A 19374-nucleotide genomic window follows, 5' to 3' on the forward strand; every position below is an offset into this window, starting at 1 on the left:
TCCAGTCCAGGCGACAGAGTGAGACTTCATCTCAAAAAACAAAAAAAGGATAAAACATGTTTGTTTTAATTTTCAAACCATAACCACACTTAGCCCCTATCTGCCCAGAGAAGCAGGATGGCCAGTTTCTTTCCACAATTCCCCTCTCCAAATACCCTGAGTACAGATAAGGTGGCACACGCAGTCCATGGATCAGCCAAGAGAGACTCCAATGCTCCCCTTGAAGCTACAATCACTGATGTCCGGACACTGGTCTCAGCTGCCTCCTGTCCCTTCCCTGCTAAGGCAGGAGTCTCTGTTGGAATCCATAGAATGAAGCAGGGAAAGACAAGCCCCAAGTAGCTAGCCACAATGGTCACCTTGTTCATCAACATCCAGCAGACAGGGCAAAAGGAGGAGAGATTGCCCAGGGAGATTGTGTAAGCCAGGCCTGGAAGGGATACCCATGGCCACACCTAAAAAGCCTGGAATATTTGGTCTAGCTGTATTCCCAGGAAGAAGAAAAACAGGTTTGTTGGATGGTAATGACACATGAACATCTTATGAACCTGGGATAATAATAGATGTTGCATAGGGACTGACTGAGGATAAGAGATTATAGGTGACACAAAGTTTCTTAGCATATTACTTGGCACTTACATGATGGGTAAATGGTCAGCTTCCTAAGTCTTCTCCCTTCTTCCCTCCTCCCTAGTCTCTCTTTTCGCCAATCCTTTCCACCCTTTGTTTCCTCATTAGTATTTCTAAAAGTTCTACTTTTCTCAAGTCATTCCTCCTCGCTACCCCATTCAGAAAATGCTGGTAGCTCCCCCATTGCCTTCAGGACCAAGTCCAAATTCCAGAACCTGGCATTAAGGCTCCCACCCCAAATGGATTGCTCTTCCACCCCTATTCCCATCATGAAGCTGCTCTCTTCTCAGAACACACCAGGTGGGTTCGCTGCAAGTGTAATGTGTCCCATCTCTGCCCCCACCCAAATCTTATTCATGTTTCAAATACGAATTCATTTCCTACCTTTTCCATGAGGCTCCTCTGACCACGCAGGCATCTCTTCCTCAGCTGAAGTCCTGTAGCACACATCATCTCTTCTCATTGGACATGTGTGACATTTCTTCACATTATTCATTAATCTGTGTGAATCTTCCTCCCACAACTGTGCTGGAGTTCCCTCAGGGCAAGAACCATGCCTCACTCTAGATTGCCTAGCAACGTCCTTTTGCAAAAAAAGATGATTAAATAAATGTGTTAAGGCACACATTTCAAGAGTAAGATGTACTAGAAAGAGCTCAGATCTGAGCTTTAAATCCCAAGTGCAACATTTGCAAGTTGCATGGTTAGAAACAAGGTCTTCCTTGAAAACATCTCTAAGTCAGAGCTAATTACACCCACCTGACAGGGTGGTTTTGAGTATTAAGTGAGATAATGTATATAAGGCACCTAATAAGTACCTGAAGCACGGTGGGCCCTCAACAAATTCCCTTCTCCTGCCACCCTACCTGAAACTGACCTAGAATGACAAGGGACAAACCTGTTAGGAGACAGGCAAAGATGAGAAAGGCACTTTCCATTCCACAGCTCAGAGATCCTGTTCCAGGAAGGATCTGGAAGGTGTGAGGACTCTAAGGGAGACTGAAACTCTAAGGGAGACAATGAGATGCTAGCAAGCTAGAAATCAGAGGCATTTCAAGAACTATTTCCACCCCAACAACCTGACCTCAGAAGGGCACTAGAGACTGCCCACAGCTTTGTACTGCAGGAAGGTGAGTGTTCAGCCCTAAAGAGGCGCTGGTCCAGAAAGCTCTGGGTCAGTATCCCAGTGGCTGTGGTCTGACCTCTAGCCTGTTCTCAACCAAATGGGGGAAGATGGGGGGTCACTCAGGCCCAGACCAGAAAGTAGGCTCACCTCCCCTTACTTGTTGGCAAATTTCCTAACCAGTCATTAGAAGAATCACTCTGTGGGACACCCAGTTGAGTCCATGCTATTAATAACATGATAAATGTGTGCAACTCAAGATAAAAATAATGCTCTGTACCTACACAGAAGGATGTGTGCATGGGCCTCTATGTCCTTTGAAGCACCATTAATGATTGCACCTTTTTTTTTTCCAGAGCAGCCTCTGACACTTTATAATCTGAGAAAAAAATGGCAGAACTTCTGCATCTCACGTGGAGCAGTTGAGTTTACTGCCCAACTGTTTTCTCAGATAAACCTGAGTCAGGCTCCCGACTCTCTGGCCCACCCACCCAGGACTTTGCGCAGAGATTTGCCTTCATTTCCTCATCTGTACCTGGTGCGATAATACTTACCTTGCAGGTAATCATGAGCGTCAAATAGAGGAAACTAATCTTCCTAAAGTGCTGGTATCGTGCTTGCTGTTCCAACCCTGATAGCCATCATTATATTATTATAAGTCAAGCTGAAGGGCAGCAGAATAAATTGTAAGAATGTATTAAGCGCCGGGCGCGGTGGCTCAAGCCTGTAATCCCAGCACTTTGGGAGGCCGAGACGGGTGGATCACGAGGTCAGGAGATCGAGACCATCCTGGCTAACACGGTGAAACCCCGTCTCTACTAAAAAATACAAAAAACTAGCCGGGCGAGGTGGCGAGCGCCTGTAGTCCCAGCTACTCGGGAGGCTGAGGCAGGAGAATGGCCTAAACCCAGGAGGCGGAGCTTGCAGTGAGCTGAGATCCGGCCACTGCACTCCAGCCTGGGCGACAGAGCGAGACTCCGTCTCAAAAAAAAAAAAAAAAAAAAAAAAAAAGAATGTATTAAGCATGGGTAGGGACCAAGTCTGGGCAGCCACAAGCAAAAATGAGAAAGGGATTTGCATGGTGGGAATGGCATTTGCCCATCTCCATTTTTGAGGCCTCTGTCTGGGCTCAACAGTTCTTCTAAGATCACGTGTGGCTGTCTGGCCACTTTATTTGTAAGCTTTCTCCACTTCCAAGAGTTGTGAACTCATTTCAAGCAGCTCATTGGCAACCCTCCTCCCATTCTATGTATATTTTACAGAGGACAGCTTTGAGGCTTAAGCAAAATGGCATTTGCAAGGTCACAGAGCTCACCAGTGGCAGAGCTGGTATATAGGACTATTGAATTCAAAGCCCCCCACCCACTCTTTACCTCCCTCCCCTTTCTAAAGCATGACCCACTGGAGCTTTCACAGTGGGGGCTATAGATTGTGGAAAAAAGTGGCAACATGATGGTGAACTTGCATCTGATCCAGTGATTCCAAATCCCCTTAAAATTGAGGCAGAGACTCCACCAAAGGGACTGGTGAGCCCTGTGACTGGCCCCCCATCACTATGACAACACTCCTGTTCCAGCGCCTCAGGGGATCTCCACTCTCCTACCTTCTCACGTAGGTGGGAAAGGTGGTGTCCTCACCTACATGTACGGCCAAGTTTCCCATAATTTAAGAAGATCTAGCTGGATCACTAAAAGGGTCTCCATGCTGCATGTTACAACTGCACATCTCAGCACCCAAAGCCTTCACTGGACAGAGAAAATCGTGCTTGGGTGACTCGTGACTCGACATTCGCTCTGGACGTGTCAGTACAGAGGAACATCGGTACCGGATCCCAGACACAGGGCTGAGCCCAGCTGGTTCTCATTCTTTTCTGGGGCCAGGCCTGCTGCGTGGTTTCATTTAATTGAATATTTTGATTGTTTGCTTTCTGTAGCCAGAAGCCTGCAGGCAGTAAATGCCCTTTTCCATCAGTTCAAGAAAGAAAATGTACCTGCCGAGGTAGTATTTGCTTCGCTGAGCTGCTGACTTATTTTAAGAACTAAATCTTTCCTGTTACTATATTTTTCACTCTGGGGTGTGCGCGCTCCAAGACGGACAGTAATTCAGGTCTAGGGCAGGGGCGTCCTCTCAGCGATGACGTAGCGCCACCTACTGACCACTTGCTCAACAGCAGCCACTTTCAACAGCTGCGGTGATCTCGACAGACACGAAAATGTTTTGAACTCTCAACGAGAAGTTCTACATGCATTCTTCCCTTCTCACATAGCAGAGCTTGCCCAGGAGAATTGTGCTCCTTTTATTTTTTAACATAAATAAGTTAAGACACAAGGCTCCAGCAAGAAAGCTGAGCAAGTTCTCCACTTGACAACTGTTTCATACTTCCCGACTTTGGCGGCTGTCGTTTACAAATGATGAGCTCGTGAGAGAGGAGGCTAATGCAACCCCCAGGTGCCCAAAACACAAGCATGGAGAAAGACAGCACTCCTGTGGAATCTGATGCAATCTTCTTGTCTTTTTTAGCCCTTCATACCAGTGTTTCTAAACTTTAGGTGCAAGATTATCCTCACAGCACCTCTAAGGAGTATAAACCTCAGGGTAATTATTTACGGGTTACCACAGCAACTCGTATGTAAAGAGTTGGAAAGTCCTTCCTCTGTGGTGATTGAGAGTAGAGATGGGGCTGTTTGCAACCCCCTAAACACATTGCCCCCTTGCCACACAACAGCAAAAATTGAGAATTATCATCCTGTCACCACCCAGTGGCTCTGGGCCCTCAAGCTCCCAATTCCTTATGGATGTCTACAGCAGCAGAGTCTCTTGACCTTCGCACCATTGGGTTAGATAGGTCTTTGTTGTTGGGAGGCTGCCTGTGCATTCTGAGCATTTAGTGGCATCCTTGACCTCTACCCACTGGTGTCACTGGCACCCCACCACTATCCCCAAACTTCCACCCCTGTTATAACAATCAAAATACCTATAGACATTGCCAAATGTTTCCTGGGGGTTCAAAATCACCTCTGCTTAAGAACCACCTATCTGGAAGGCAAATACATGGAATATAAGAAGAACAACAACAGTAATAATTACTAGTACTGCTATCATTTAAAAGGTAAAATTGCACCAGCAGCTAATGGATAAGTCACTGGCTTCCTAAAAGGCACTAATTATGTGCTGAGACTTTATGGCCTTATCTTATTTAGTCTTCACAACCAAGAAACTAGTCTGTGTTGACAAACCATTCACATTACAAAGAAACTGAAGTTCAGAGATGCCAAGTAACTTGTCCAAGGGTGCAGAGCTGTCAGTGGCTGAGCTACCATTTGAAACCAGACTTTCCTGACTCTAAAATCTGAGCCTGTCACCACCTCCAGATCCCAAGGCCACATAGCACAGATAGTTCTGGAACAGTCCTCATTCTCAAAAGGTCTGACAGAGTATGCTAGTACTACTCAAATAATATATCTAGATTTAGATTTAAAGACATAAAGACTGTAGCTATCCTCCATAAGAAATTGACCCAAAGTGTGACTGCTGCAGAGGTTTTCCAATAGGGTAATAGAGCAGGTCAGAGTCTTGGCCAGTAATTGACTGTGTGGTCTTTATTTGGGTCAGTTATTTAAGCTCTTGAAGTCTCTTCTTGTTCATGTATAAGATAAAAAATTTATCAGAGCAATGGTACTCAACTCTGGCTGCACATTAAAATCACTTGGGTAGCTTTTTGATATGGTTTGGACCTGTGTCCCCACCCAAATCTCATGTAATCCCCGATGTTGGAGGTGGGGCCTGGTGCCAGGTGATTGGATCCTGGGGGCAGATTTCCCCCTTGGTACTGTCATCAAGATACTGAGTTCTGGTTGTTTAAAAGTATGTGGCACGTCCCTTCTCTCTCTCTTGCTCCTGCTCCTACCTTGAAGACATATCTGCTCCCCCTTTGCCTTCCGCCACAATTGTAAGCTTCCTGAGGCCTTCCCAGAAGCCAAGCAGATGCCAGCATTGTGCTTCCTGTGCAGTCTATAGAACCATGAGCCAATTAAACCTCTTTTCTTTATAAATTACCCAAGCTCATGTGTTTGTTTGTGGCAATGTGAGAATAGCCTGATACAGAAAATTGGTACTAGGAGTAGAATATTGCTATAAAGATACCCAAAAATGTGAAAGCAACTTTGAAACTGGGAAATGGGCGGAAGTTGTAAGAATGTGGAGGGCTAAAAGACAGGAAGTTGAGGGAAGGTTTGGAATATCCTTGAGAGTTATTTAATGGTTGTGATTAAAATGCTGATAGTGATGTGGACAATGAAGTCCAGCCTGAAGGTGTCTCAGATGGAAATGAGGAACTTATTGGGAATGAGTAAAGGTAACTTTTGAAATGCCTTATCAAACTGCTTAGCTGCATTATGCCCCTGCTCTAGAGATCTGTGGGACTTTGAACTTGAGAGTGGTAATTTAGGATGTCTGGCAGAAGAAATTTCTAAGCAGCAAAGTGTTCAAGATGTGACCTGGCTGTTTCTTACAGCCTATGCTCATATGTGTGAGCAAAGAAATGACCTGAAGTTGGAACTGATATTTAAATGGGAAACAGAGCATACAAGTTTGGAAAATTTTCAGCTTGGCTATGTGGTAGAAAAGAAAGGCCCATTTTCAGGTGAGGAATTTAAGCAGGCTGCAGAAATTTGCATACATACAAAGGATCCAAGTGCTAATAGCCCAGGCAGTGGAGAAAAGGCCTCAAAGGCATTTCAGAGACCTTTGCAGCAGCCCCTCCCATCATAGGCCCAGAGACCTAGGAGGAAAGAACGCTTTTGTGGGCTAGGCCCAGGGACTCTGCTGCCCTATGCAGCCTCAGGACACTGCTCTCCACCTCCCAGCCACTTCAACTTCAGCCATGGCTCAAAGGCGTATAGCTCAGGCCACTGCTTCAGAGGGTGCAAGTCATAAGCCTTGGAAATTTCCATGTGATATTAAGCCTGCAGGTGCAGAGTGCAAGGATTGAGGCCTGGGAGCCTCCTCCTAGATTTCGGAGGATATATGGAAAAGCCTGGATGTCCAGACAGAAGCCTGCTGCAGGGGCAGAAGCCTCATGGAGAACCTCTGCTAGGGCAGTATGAAGGAAAAATGTTGAGTTGGAGCCTCCACAAAGAGTCCCCACTGGGGCCCTGCTTAGTGGAGCTGCACAAAGAGAGCCACCGTCCTCCAGACCCCAGAATGTTAGAGCCACCAACAGCTTGCACCATGTACCTGGAAAAGCCACACTCAATGCCAGCCTGTGAGAGCAACCATGGGGGCTGAACCCTGCAAAGTCACAGGGCCAGAGCTGCCCAAGGCCTGGGGAGAGCACTTCTCACACCAATGTGACCTGCACATGAGACATGGAGTCAAAAGAGGTTATTTTGGAGCTTTAAGATTTAATGACTGCCCTGCTGGGTTTTGGACTTGCATGGGGCCTGTAGTTCCTTTCTTTTGGCAGATTTATCCCTTTTGAAATGGGAATGTTTACCCAATGCTAGTATTCTCATTGTATCTTAGAAGTTAGTAACTTCTTTTTTATTTTTCAGGCTCATAGGTGGAAGGAACTTGCCTTGTCTCAGATGAGATTTTGAACTTTGGAATTTTGAGTTAATATTAGAAAGAGTTAAGACTTTGGGGGACTGTTGGGGAGGCATGATTATATTTTGAAATGTGAGAAGGAAATAAGATTGGGAAGAGTGCCAGGGATGGAATTATATGGTTTAGATCTGTGTCCCCACCCAAATCTCATGTCGAATTGGAATCTCCAATGTTGGAGATGGGACCTGGTGGGAGGTGATTAGATCATGGGGTCAGATTTCCCCCTTGGTGCTGTCCTCAAGACAGAGAGTGAGATCTCATGAGATCTGGTTGTTTAAAAGTGTGTAGCACCTCCCCTTTCTCTGTTGCTCCTTCTCCTGCCATGTAGGACATATCTGTACCCACTTTGCTTTCCACCATAATTGTAAATTTTCTGAGGCCTCCCCAGAAGCTAAGCAGATGCCAGAATCGTGTTTCCTGTACAGCCTGCAGATCTGTGAGCCAACATAACCTCTTTTCTTTATAGATAAGCTAGTCTCAGGTGTTGTTTTATAGCAATGTGAGAACAGCCTGATAGTTTTCAAATGGAATGCTTAAGCCCAACCCCAAATCATTTAAACTAGAATCTCTGGGTCCCAGGCAATGATATTTTTAAAACCCTCAGGTGACTCTAATAGATAGCCAGAATGGATACCCATGAGGTTGATGAACAGTGAGACCCTTCAGTTCTGGTTTTCTAACTTAGGTTCCACCTCTCCTAGGATCAGAAGCCATTCTTTTCTCCTTTACTGGGATCCATTCGGTGGGGTGGCTAGTTTCTCTGTCTCATAAGGCTGTCCCAAAATCCTTGATTAATTTCCTGGAACTTTCTGACTGTCTTAACTGTCCTGCAGTCCCTGAACTGATAATTCCTAACATCTCATTCTACCACCAAGAAGCATTGAAACCCCATCCCACTCTCCTGTGGTACATTTGGGTTGGAAACTTCTACCAAAGGCTGCAAAGAGCAGGTAACATGACAGAAGAGAGCTGTGTCCACTGAAAGACTATCTTCTCCTTGGCCTCATTGAATGCTTGCCCTGTCTGACTTTAATACGGTTAATTCTAATCTGTGGTTTTTCCGGAGGTGAGATAATCTCCCCTTTATGAACATGACTCACTGGCTTCTATTTCAGCTCCCAAAGAAGAGTGATAATGTCTCACTCAGCAGGTGCCTGAGAGAAGCTTTGGCCTTATGAGCCCCATGTTCTTCAGCCTTTTCTATGCCTCCAGTCACCCCTATTTCTACAACAGGAGAGCTTCATGCAGCACTCTAAGATACAACTAACAATAAAAGTAATGTACATCACTTACTATTCTCCAGATGCCAAGCTCTGCATAAAGTGTTTACATGCTTCATTTCGTTTATTCTTCACAAGTCCCCACATGAGATGGTATTATATTATCATCATCATTCCCATTTTATAAATGAGGAATCTGAGTTGACTGTACTGCCTGTTCCTCTTCCTTAGCACTGGTCCCCACAGTCCACCCATTATCTGAATAATGTCTGTTTTCCTACTAGTCTTTATGCTTGGCAAGAGCAGAGGCCACATCTGGATTGGCTGACCACTTAATCCCCAAACTGGCAGGAGCAGAGCCAGAGCTGAGACACGAGCTGGCTGGCCCCCAGGACCGTGTGTGCTCACCCTCTGCTGTCATAGAAGGTGAGTCTGCAAAGCTGAGAAGTGGGTTCCTGGGAGGTAGGTAGGCCCTTGGGATACGTATGGGTCAGGAAAGCAGTGGAAGAGAGAGTTTTAGGAGGAAAAGCAGTCATCAGCACTACGTGCTGCCAAGACACCAAGCCTTCACCCACACAGAACTTACCTAGTGCCAATGAGGGTCATTTTGGTGGAGCTGTAGGGCCAGAAGACAGATGGGGCAAGTGGAATGTGTGAAAGGTAAGGGTCAGAGCAAATGTGTGGGGACAACTCACTGGAGTTGAAAGGTGGTTATTACTTTATTTTATTTTCCACGAGAGAGACACAGAAGCAGATGGAAAGGATCCAGTTGAGCATGAGAGGTTGAATAAAGGGATAAAGGGCATAGTGGGTCCTGCTGGGGTCCTTAGAGGGAAGAGAGGGCTGGGCCAGGCTCAGTGGCTCATTCCTGTAATACCAGCACTTTGGAAGGCCGAGGAGAGCAGATCACCTGAGGTCAAAAGTTTGAGACCAGCCTGACCAACATGGCGAAACCTCGTCTTTACTAAAAGTACAAAAATTAGCCGGGCGTGGTGGCAGGCGCCTGTAATCGCAGCTACTCAGGAGGCTTAGGCAGGAGAATTGCTTGAACCTGGGAGGCAGAGGTTGCAGGGAGCTGAGATCACGCCACTGCACTCAAGCCTGGGTGACAAGAGCGAGACTCTGTCCCATTAAAAAAAAAAGGAAGGCTGTCTTTGGGGACAGATAAAGCTCCTCTACCATAACCAAAGGGCAGGCGGGTAAGTGAACCTGGTCACACAGGTCCAGGTGGGCAGTCCATGAAGGGAGGTGAGGCCAGACCCGTGCTGAACTCTTTGCACCCAGCAGCACATTACACCCTGAAAGTGTGCACTCTCCTAGCCCCACTTCTCAGGTGAACAGGAGCTTCAAAAGTTAGGTAATTTTCAGAGGCTGGGAAGGAGGGGGTGAAGAGAGGTTGGTGATACACCCTGGTTCCCTGTCCCCACCCAAATCTCGTCATGAGTTGTAATCCAAATTGTAATCCCCATGTGTTGGGGGAGGGACCTCGTGGGAGGTCATTGAATCATGGAGGTGGTTATCCTCATGCTATTCCTGTGATAGTGAGTGAGTTCTCATGAGATCTGATAGTTTTATAAGGGGCTTTTCCCCCTTTTGCTTGGCACTCCTCCTTCCTGCTGCCAGGTGACGAAGTATGTGTTTGCTTGTTTGCTTCCCCTTCTGCCATGATTGTAAATTCCTGAGGCCTTCCTAGCCCTATGGAACTGTGAATCAATTAAACTTCCTCCATTTGTAAATTACCCAGTCTCGGGCAGTTCTTTATAGCAGCATGAGAACAGACTAATACAGTTGGCCAATGGGTACAAACATACAGTTAGATAGAAGGAATAAGTTCTAGCATTCGATGGCACAGTAGGGTGACTATAATTATCAATAATGTATTGTATATTTCAAAATAGCTAGTAGAAAAGATTAGAAATGTTCCCAGCACATCATTTCACACATGATGGAGTGCAAGTTCCTTCTTCTCATGAAGTCGCAGGTTTTTTCTGGCACTAGATAAGCTCAAAGATTCCTTCTGGCTCTGACATCCTCATACCCCCTGACCTTGAGTCTGACTGTGGACAGGACAGTAGAAGGTCTGCTCCCAGGAGGAGAGGATGCACGTGGGACAATGATTCAGAGGAGAGCCAGACAGTCCCTACACCAAGTGGGTGGGAGAGCTGTCCTGGGCTGTCTCCTGTTTCCCACCACCTCAGGGATACCAGGGATTCAATGGGGAAGGGGAGAGGATATAGGCAGGGGACAAAGGAGAGAATGAGGGTGAAGGAGGTGAGAAAGCAAAGAAACTATCTTCTTAAAGCAAAAAGAAGTCCCTTTAACACAAAAAACAGCTGAGGGATATGACTGGGACTTACTAGTTTTCATCTCCTTTCTCTTCCAACAAAACTGGACCCTGGGATGCCTTCCCTCTTGGCAGTGCCAGAAGCTGGAATCTCTCCACGTGGCTTTCTGCTCAGGGTCGACCATAGACCAGAAGTAAATGCTCAATCTTTGAAGAATATTCCCTTCTATGTTCGTTTCTGGCATTTCACAGTTTCCTAGCACTTTCAAGTTCACTATTGTGTTGAATCCCTCAAAATGCTCTGAGACAGGCCAAAATTATCACTTCCATTTTACAGTCTTTATAGGATGTCTACTTTCTTTATCTTTATTTCATCTTACCATTTAACTTTGTGTCCTTTTTCTCACAGTACAGAAATTGGAATTGAAAAGAGGAGAGGTTCCATTTGTCTATCACATGCTACCTCCTGCTGCTGGGAGATCACATGCATCAGTACTGAGAGGAGGGGCCAGGGATGGTGCTGTGCCAGGTCAAGGGAATGGAAGAAGGGAAATTCAAAATTCATTTGTTGGAATCCTAACCCCCAGTACCTAAGAATGTGACCTTATTTGGAAAGAGTCTTTTCATAGGTAATCAAGCTAAAGTGAGGTCAGCGGGGCAGGCCCTAACGCAATATGACTGGTGTCCTTATAAAAAGGAGAAATTTGGATACAGAGCTATACATAGAGGGAAGATGATGTGAGGAGACACAAGGAGAAAATGGCCATCTACAAGCCAAGGAGATCCTTCCTTCACTGCTCTCAGAAAAAAACCAACCCTATCAACACTTTGATTTCATACTTCTAGCCTCCAGAGCTAGAAGATAATACAGTTCTGTTGTTTAAGTCACCTAGTGTGAGGTATTTTGTTCCAGCAGCCCTAGCAAACTAATGCACTCCTCAAAATCGCCTCTGAGGTGGAAAATAAGCCAGCTCTCTAAGGCTCTTGCCAAGACAACATAAGACATTAAAATCAGGCTTACATGTTTCAGGTGGAAGGAACATGTGAAATTAGAGATAATGGTGCCTGCAGGTTGCTTGAGAGGGAGGGAAAGTTTGCATATGAAAGATGCAATTGACTGAGGAGTTTGACCTTTACCCAGAGTACAGTGAGAAGGCACTGGAGGTTCCCGGAGCTGAGGAGGGACAAGAGCCATGCATTAGGCAGTAAATCTCAGAGCAATGGGCTGGGGAAGCAGGAGAAGGAGAAAATCAGATAAGCTGCAGAATCTAAGGGTGGTGCAAAATTCCAACACAGATGGAGAGGCAGTGCAAGTGAAAATAAGGCAAAATGATGAGAAGACAGCTCCCAAAGCACTTCCTTGATTTCTCTTTTCTCTTAATTTACTAAATGAACATCTTCAGAGATGTCATTCACCTCAACATTTGTTGAGCATCTACTATGAACCAGACACTATTCTAGGTGTTGAAAAGGCAACAGTGAATAAAACAGATCAAAGCCCCGGCTCTCAAAGAGCTGACATTCTATCAGGGAGAGATAGGTGAAGAATAAAAAACAATAAGCACATTATCTACTAAAAAAGAAGGTTAAGTAGTATGGAGTAAAAAGAGCAGAATAAGGAGGATGGTGCAGCTGTAAATAGGGGATCAGGACAGCTCTCATTGAGAGCATGGATGTAAGCAGACACTTGGAGATGAGGGAGAGATGCCTGTAGCCCACTTGGTGAGCATGATCTTCATTCCGTTTTTCACACACTAATGGATCACGTTGTGGCCATGACTTCATTCCTTTAGTAAATGGTTCATTAACCAAAAGGGAATGAAGCATAGTGATCCTGACCATTAAAAAAAAGAGCAGGGCCCGGGTGCAGTGGCTCACGCCTGTAATTCCAGCACTTTGGGAGGCCGAGGTGGGCGGATCACGAGGTCAAGAGATCCAGACCATCCTAGCCAAAATGGTGAAACCCCGTCTCTACTAAAACCACAAAAATTAGCTGGGTGTGGTGGTGTACACCTGTAGTCCCAGCTACTTGGAAGGCTGAGGCAGGAGAATGGCTTGAACCCGGGAGACGGAGGTTGCAGTGAGCTGAGATCACACCATTGCACTCCAGCCCAGGCAACAGTGCGAGATTCTGTCTCAAAAAAAAGAAAAGAAATAGAAAAAGAAAAAAGAAGGAAAGAAAGATAGAAGAAAGAAGAAAGAAAGAATGAAAGAAAGAAAGAAAGAAAAAGAAGAAGAAAGAAAGAAAGAAGAAAGAAGAAAGAAAGAAAGAAAGAAAGAAAGAAAGAAGAAAGAAAGAAAGAGCAAAGCAGAGGCAGAGCTTTGCTTGTTCATTCTGCCTCATCTAGCATTATTTGAGTACTCAGTAAATATGTGTTGAAGCAATTAATTCATCCCAAATCAGTAACTCAGTTTATGAGAACAAAGACACCCCCATAACTTCCCACTTCCCTGAAAGTACCAAACTTGATACAATTTATCAAGGAAGCAAGATTGAAAGATTTATTGAGAGTAAACATCCCACTGAAAATATGACCAGAACACCATTTCATTTTTGCACTTTCCCTCCCAGCCCTTGTCTGTATGTGTAAGTTAGGTACGATTTAGTGTATTGTAATCACAAACATATGATTTGAGGCTTCAGTGTTTTACATTTATCATCATGTTGTAAGCACTTTTCTCTGTCATTTCATAGCCTTTATAACTACCATTGATAATAGATGCATGGGGTCAATTCTCACGGACCGCCAGGTCAACCAATGCTGTTGGTAAGATCTATGAATTCCTGGAAACAACGTTTCACGTGGGCTCCATAGCTCAGTGGTTAGAGCACTGGTCTTGTAAACCAGGGGTCGCGAGTTCGATCCTCGCTGGGGCCTCCTGTCGGCTTGTTTTTATTTTAATCCATAGTATTTAAATACAGAATAGAGTCCAAAATGGAAAACGTGATTTCCGAAAACGTTACTCCTAGCAGAGTTAAACGTTAGTTCTCCTGAAATGCAAATGATGAGCATCCTTAACGTGCTTTAGAAGTGACCTGGAAGAGAGAATCCTGGACCCCCAACAAGAAGCAGGCAAGGGCACGAAGAGGGGGAAACTGGCTCGGCAGCCCCAGTATTACCCGGACCTGTAGGCTGGAGTACCGGAAATGGAGGCTTGAGGCTAACGCCCTGCACACAGATACCGTTCCCTCAATGAAAACCAAGTGGAGGCGGCGGCCTTGGCAGTGAACTCGGCTGCTGGCTAACAAGACGGGCCGTGGCGGCGCCGCGCCTGCAGTTACGGCGCGTGGCCGGAAGGCGGCGCTGTGGCACCGCTCCCCATCGCCTCCCGGGAGGCCGGCGGCTGCGCTTCTCTACGCTCCGCCAGGGCCGAGAGCGCGGCCAGCGTGGCCCCGACGCTAGCCGGCTCTGTGGCTGACACGTGGCAGCCCAGGCCCGACAGCCCAGCCTGGCTCCAAGGTCCTGCCCCTTCCGAGGCGACTCCCAAAAATAGTCCCGGGTTGCTTTGGGAAGCCAGTGTTTGCAGCCTTTCTGACTCCGTGTTTTCTCTGAATTCCTCAATGCCGCGTGACTACAGAGTCACCAGAGGAAAGTGCCAACAGCCTTTTTTGTGACCACATGAATTGTTCCAACCCAGGATTTCTTTTCCCAGATCTGAGGGCCAGAGCTTGATAAAGGACTGTGTGTAAAGACGCCACAAGCCGCGTGTGGCCGCTGGGTGCTTGAAATGTGGCTAGTCCAAATGGCGATGTCCTGAAAGAGTAAAATACACATGGAATTTAAAAGACTTGGAACCGAAACAGGATATAAGCCATCTCACTAGTAATTTTTGAATTGATTCCATATTGAAATATATTGGATTATATAAAATATAGTGTAATTAAAATAATTATAAAAAAGTGTATAATTACAATTAACTGTATTTTTTTTAATGTGTCTGCTAGAAAATTTTAGGTTACATTTGTGGCTCCCATCTGCAGCTCTCATTTATCTTTCTGTTAGATGGTGCAGGTTAGGGACCCGGAGTCTGCAGCTCTCATTTATCTTTCTGTTAGATGGTGCAGGTTAGGGACCCAGAGTCCTCTGACCTTGCGTTTAAGTTAATTCTTAATCTGGCTCCCACTAAGTAAACAGTAATAGCCAGAGAAAGTCTCTTTCATCTCTGGGTCTCCCGGGAGTCAGTACTGTGCCTGACAAGCAGTAAGCACAGCCTTCATTGAGATGAAATTAAAAATCTCCCCAACAAGCTCTTTAAAGCCAGGGAATTTATCTCCTTTTTTTTCTTTTTCTTTGTTGGTGGTGGTGGTGGTGTTTTTGTTTTTGTTTTTTTTTGAAAGGGAGTCTCCCTCTGTCGCCCAGGGTTGAGTGCAGTGGGTTGATTTTGGCTCACTGCAACCTCCACCTCCCAGGTTCAAGCGATTCTCTTGCCTCAGCCTCCCAAATAGCTAGGATTACAGGTGCCCGCCACCACGCCCAGCTAATTTTTTGCATTTTTAGTAGACATGGGATTTTGCCATGTTGGCCAGGCTGGTCTCGAACACCTGGCTTCAAGTGATTCACCCACCACGGCCTCCCACAGTGCAGAGATTACAGGTGTGAACCACTACAAGGAATGTGTTTCTTTTTTTTTTTTTTTTTTTTTTTTTTGAGACGGAGTCTCGCTCTGTCGCCCAGGCTGGAGTGCAGTGGCCGGATCTCAGCTCACTGCAAGCTCCGCCTCCCGGGTTTACGCCATTCTCTCGCCTCAGCCTCCCGAGTAGCTGGGACTACAGGCGCCCGCCATCTCGCCCGGCTAATTTTTTGTATATTTTAGTAGAGACGGGGTTTCACCGTGTTAGCCAGGATGGTCTCGATCTCCTGACCTCGTGATCCGCCCGTCTCGGCCTCCCAAAGTGCTGGGATTACAGGCTTGAGCCACCGCGCCCGGCCGGAATGTGTTTCTTAAACTGAGTTCGCTTTGGGAGTGATGCAACTGTAAGACTTTCTGTTTTGGCTTGCAATATTTTAGATCTAGGAAAACACACTCAACACCCTCATACTTTGTTAATTATTTTGGCCCTCTGTGGTCAGGATATCTACTGCTAGCAATGCTGTGGAGGTGAAGTGTTCACAGTGCCTTGAGGACATAGGACCCACTGATGCAAGAAAAATACCTGTATTATCGCAAAAGTATTAGCCCTTTACTAACACACTGAATGCCTTTTGGCAAAGCCATTTGGGATCCTTGAATACCTTAGTCCCAGGACTACTTACTCTGAGTTACTTGGTCATCAAGTAACAAAGTAGTAAGAAAGAGAAGTTTTTGAAGCTCTCTAATCCCATCTCCCTCCAGTCATTGCCAGTCGTCATCATTCCTCTCCCTTCCCCTGACACAAGCTGATCTCTAGAAAGAGCGAGTACCCGCACGTGTATTTTTCAACTCTCCGAACTTTTCAACACCTTAGGCTGTAAGAAAGAGGAATACATTTTGGCTTTTCAATGCCCTAGAGATTGTTTTCTGACAGTCCTAGACCCTTCCAGGAAGGCTCACCAGCATCACCAGGCATCCTTCCAAAAAATAAAGCCACTTGCTAGACAAAAACACTCTGGCTCTCCCCCACCTTTCCAACATTTCAGAGGTCCCATTCAGCTTCCCGTTCTAGACCCATGCAATACCCTCCAATGCAAAACCAGTGTTCCAAATGCTTTGAATTTGGTGTGTGTGATCCTTTAAGTTGATACATGAATTTTGAGCATTTTCCCCCAGCTCAAACACTTCCAGTCCAGACTGTATTTTTGCCCCATGTATTTGAAGAAAGACCATGTGAGCAAAGAAAGCAGAGTGGGCTCAAACATTTAGTCCGGAGGTTAGATCCAATCTTCTTGAACTGGCCTGGGGTTTTCAGCTCTTCCAACAAAATAGCCCTGGGTTAATCCCCTCCACCCTTTGAAGGGGTGGCCTGCCCCTCCACACTTGTGGGTGTTTCTCGTTAGGTGGAACGAGAGACTTGAGAAAAGGAATAAAACACAGACAAAGTATAGAGAAGGAAAAGCGGGGCCCAGGGGACCGGTGCTCAGCTTACAGAGGACCCACACCGGCACCTGCCTCTGAGTTCCCTTAGTATTTATTGATAATTATCTTTACCATCAAAAAGATAAGGGAGTGGCTGGACAATAGGATCATTGTAGGGAGGAAATCAGCAGTAAGACATAGGAACAAAAATCCTTGTAACATGAATAAGTTTAAAGGAAAATGCTATGCCTTGAGATGCATATGCAAACATCTCCATAAGCCTTTTAGCAGCATAGCTCCAGCAAGTCCCACCTTATTCCTAAAGGCGGTTTTCTCCTTGCTCAGTAAACAAAGCACACAATGGGTTTTACCCGGAGATGTTCCATTGCCCAGGGATGGGCAGGATTTTTAACCAGCAAGCTGCCTTCAGGTGCTTATTTAACAAAGACACATCCTGCACAGCCCAATATCCATTAAACCTTGAGTCACCACAGCGCATTGTTTCTTGCAAGGACAAGGTTGGGGGTAGGGTCACAGATTAACAGCATTTCAAATACAGAACTAAATGGAGTCTCTTATGTCTACTTCCTTCTATATAGACACAGTAACAGGCTGATCTCTCTTTCTTTTCCCCACAACCTTTAAGTTGCTGTCTTCATCTGAGAAGAAGCTAAAAGTGTGAAATATCAAGTTGGTTAGACTCTGAAGTTCATTTCGATCCTAGAGAGTATACATAAGCGCTACAAAGGTAGGCAAGGAAAACTAAAAGTATGAAAAAGGCGAAGGAAGAAGACTTGAAGATGATCAAAAAAAAGATCTGCAGAAAACGATGACTGGTGTTTAGCAGCTTCCATAAAGACAGAACAAGAGAGAAAGAATCAGAGAGGTTTGATGGATTCCTGTTAGGTAAGGTTACCTAAAGTAAAAAGATGGAAACTGCTTCTATAGAAGTCTTTAAAAAAAAAAAATCTATCCAGAGTATGTCCAATCCTATCTAAAATAGTGATCATATGACCTTAAAAGTTAACAACCCTGGTATTTTATGCTTTTGTTCTCTTTAAACCAAATTGTCTACACTCTTCTGGATGTTTTGCATAATATGAAGAACTTGATGAAAATAGGGACCATTTCCTCTGTTAGTTCTTCAATCCTCAGATACATAGTTCAAAAGTCACAATCCTTCATTGAGGGCCTCCATGAAGGCAGGTGTACAGCAGATTGCAAGGGGGAATTGGTTCTAGTCCAACTGAACTGTTCCCTGTTCCCTTACACCACTGTGATACAGTCACTTAACCTCACAAAGCTTCACTTTTCTCATCTTCAATGGAGGTTTTATGGCAACAGAGAAGAGCATGGCTTTGAGGTTTCAAGATAAGGTATAAGCTTGGCACATAGTAGGTATTCAAATAAAATGTAGTTAAGTTTATTATGCTATGTGTACAATAAAGCCAAATAGTGAAACTTCCTTTGCAAAGATTATAACAGTGAGAGAAGCCTGGCATGGCTGACCCCCTCTTGCCTCTAGCCTCACGGGCTGGCTGTCCTCACTCATTCCTGACTGAGGCCAAGCTAACCATGGGAGGAATTTAGTTTACTGTTTAACTTTGAAGCAAGAATTATAATAGTCCCTCCCTAAAACTAACTCCCTCCTTACTCAGGGACTGAAGCTGCCTTTGTAAAACTGATGGAAGGCCACTAGATTATGGGAAGGGCCTGAATTCTGCTAAAATGTAAGCATCGTTTCTATAATCCCTTACTGCTCAGGAGTCATGTGGTCAGAGGTCACAAGATTTATGACTTCTCCAGTTGCTCCTATAGATAACATCACTATTGTAGCACCTAAGATTGGTCTTTTGAGATGTTTTTCAGATGGTTGCACCCTGGAAACCAACTAACCCTATCCAGATTTGTGATTCATCACTCAACATTTCATGTGGCCCCGATCCAGAGGCAGACTCAGTGCACAGGGACTGTTCCTCACACCCGTATGATTTCATTCTCAACCAATCAGCAGCACACATTCCCTAGCCCCTCCCCCCACCAAACTATCCATAAAAACTCCAGCCTCTGAGTTCTCTGTGAGACTGATTTGAATAATAACTCCAGTCCTTCTAGTTGGCAACCTCTGTGTTAAACTGTTTTTCTTTTTTTTTTTTTTTTTTTTTTTTTTTTTTTTGAGGCGGAGTCTCGCTCTGTCTCCCGGACTGGAGTGCAGTGGCCGGATCTCAGCTCACTGCAAGCTCCGCCTCCCGGGTTTACGCCATTCTCCTGCCTCAGCCTCCCAAGTAGCTGGGACTACAGGCGCCCGCCACCTCGCCCAGCTAGTTTTTGTATTTTTAGTAGAGACGGGGTTTCACCGTGTTAGCCAGGATGGTCTCGATCTCCTGACCTCGTGATCCACCCGTCTCGGCCTCCCAAAGTGCTGGGATTACAGGCTTGAGCCACCGCGCCCGGCCTAAACTGTTTTTCTACTGCAGTATTGTAGTCTCAGTGAATTGGTTTTGTCTGTGCACTACACA

General features: G+C 45.5%; 1 non-coding gene across 1 annotated transcript; it reads left to right on the top strand.

Moving 5' to 3' along the window:
* The first annotated feature begins 13667 nt into the window (after window positions 1–13667).
* Window positions 13668–13740, top strand: TRNAT-UGU. The gene has a single exon. It is a non-coding gene; the product is annotated as a tRNA-Thr (tRNA).
* Window positions 13741–19374: the final 5634 nt, after the last annotated feature.

The sequence above is a fragment of the Trachypithecus francoisi genome, unplaced genomic scaffold, assembly GCF_009764315.1.
Source record: "Trachypithecus francoisi isolate TF-2019V2 unplaced genomic scaffold, Tfra_2.0 Lachesis_group5, whole genome shotgun sequence".
Taxonomy (NCBI): domain Eukaryota; kingdom Metazoa; phylum Chordata; class Mammalia; order Primates; family Cercopithecidae; genus Trachypithecus; species Trachypithecus francoisi.